This window comes from Juglans regia, chromosome 11 (genome assembly GCF_001411555.2).
Source record: "Juglans regia cultivar Chandler chromosome 11, Walnut 2.0, whole genome shotgun sequence".
Lineage (NCBI taxonomy): Eukaryota > Viridiplantae > Streptophyta > Magnoliopsida > Fagales > Juglandaceae > Juglans > Juglans regia.
In genome coordinates, this window is record NC_049911.1 from 22,229,218 (window position 1) to 22,231,174 (window position 1,957).

At 36.8% G+C, this 1,957-nt stretch overlaps 1 pseudogene; it reads left to right on the top strand.

Annotated features, from left to right (window-relative positions):
• The first annotated feature begins 985 nt into the window (after positions 1-985).
• Positions 986-1,629, top strand: LOC108986108 (annotated as a pseudogene).
• The last annotated feature ends 328 nt before the right edge of the window (positions 1,630-1,957 follow it).

The window sequence follows — 1,957 nt, forward strand, 5'->3', positions numbered from 1 at the left end:
GGGATTTCGACACTACCAAGGATTAGCAAGGTAAGAATCGGCTTCCTCTAAGTCTTGCACACACACAAGTCATTCTCAATTCAAAAACGAGATTCAAATCTCATTAGACTTTGAGAAAGATAGAACACACACACTTCCTACCATTTTCTTGGAAATAACTTAGGGTTTTCAAGGAAAAACCCTTAAGGTTGATTAGTGAAGGGAGAGTTCATCCTACATGTTTCGACCACCACATGTATCTTGCTTGCTTTAGGTTTTGTTTTATTTTATGAGTGAAATGAAGTGGTTTTAACCTAAAAACCCTAGAATCCGAATGGTTTAAGACCAAGTGATAACCTATAGGTCCACACACACACTCAAGAACATAAGGTAGGGTTTTAGATGCTATTTCTAATATAGTATGTTCGGATTTACAGCTTGCTAGTATTCCTTACGTGGATTTTGTAAGTATACACTCAACTTACTCTTGGTTAATATCCGTATATGATTGTGTAAATCCATGATTTTGATTGCTTTGTTTGTTTTCTCTTGGTTGTTTATGATCTTGAGTAAATCCATGATTTTGATTGCTTTGTTTGTTTTCTCTTGGTTGTTTATGATTTTAATATGATCTTGAGTAACTCTAAGGAATGAATTGTATGTTTCAAATTTGTGATGAAATTGCCATGAAATATGTTTATGAGTTTCGGTTTTCACTTGATTGAGGTTGATGGTTTATGCAACATGATGTTTCAGTTTGAACAAACTTTGGAAGTTTCGGACTTAGTCAAAAATCTATGATTTCATGTCTTAGTTTACTATGTTTTGATTTCTATGATATATGCTTGAGGATTGAAATATGTTTATGAGATGAATCTTCATGTTTTTGTACCCATGAGTTTTGGCTTAAACAAGTTTTCATAAGTCATATGTCAAGTATGAGTAAGCATGTTTATGTCTGGAATCTAGGGTTTCTGCATCGCATGTGAGCTGCAACTGAGCAACACAACCACTTGGCAGCCATGGTTCTCAAGACGGAACTCTGTCGTTTCAGTGGAGCCAAGATATATCCTGGGAAAGGTATCAGATTTGTTCGCTCCGATTCTCAGGTATTCTTGTTTGCTAATTCAAAATGCAAGAGGTACTTCCACAACCGATTGAAGTCGTCGAAGCTTACCTGGACTGCCATGTACATGAAGCAACACAAGAAGGATATTGCCCAAAAGGCTGTGAAGAAGAGGCGATGTACTACCAAGAAGCCATACTCTAGATCTATAGTTGGTGCCACCTTAGAGGTTATCCAGAAAAAGAGAGGTGAGAAACTATAAGTGTGTGATGCTGCTAGGGAGGTTACTCTACGTGAGATTAAGGAAAGGATAAAGAAAACAAAGGATGAAAAGAAGGCTAAGAAGGTTGAAGTAACGGCAAAGTCACAAAAGACACAGGGTAAGGGTAACATTCCCAAGGGAGCTGCTCCAAAGGGTCCTAAGCTTGGAGGCGAAGGTGGAAAGCGTTGAGCCACTAGTTTCTTCTAATTTTAATTTCCTGGTGGAGTCGGTTACTAGATTACTTTTTTTTTTCTTTCTCACTTTTAAATGCAATGTAAGGATTGATGGCCTTGGCCTTGTCGTGCCAATTTTTGTTTTCCTCGACTTGTTTTGTCAAATTATTTTACTGGTTTTATCACATGCCTGACACCATGTGCTTGAAGATTTCTAGTCATGTAGTTGAATTTGATGAAATATTGTCTTGGAGTTGCTACAATGATATGAAACCAGCAAGAAGAGAGTTAATGTCATTGTTGTTGAAGTGTTGGTCTATTAGTGTGTTGAGGCAGGATAAGATATAATAAAAGAATAATTTGTGTGGATGCGTATAAAATCAATAATTCATAGTGGCTCGTGTTACGATGCACGATCTGCATATATTCGAGATTTTGTGATGTGATGTTTATTGTTAAGAATAGCTTTTGTTTGAG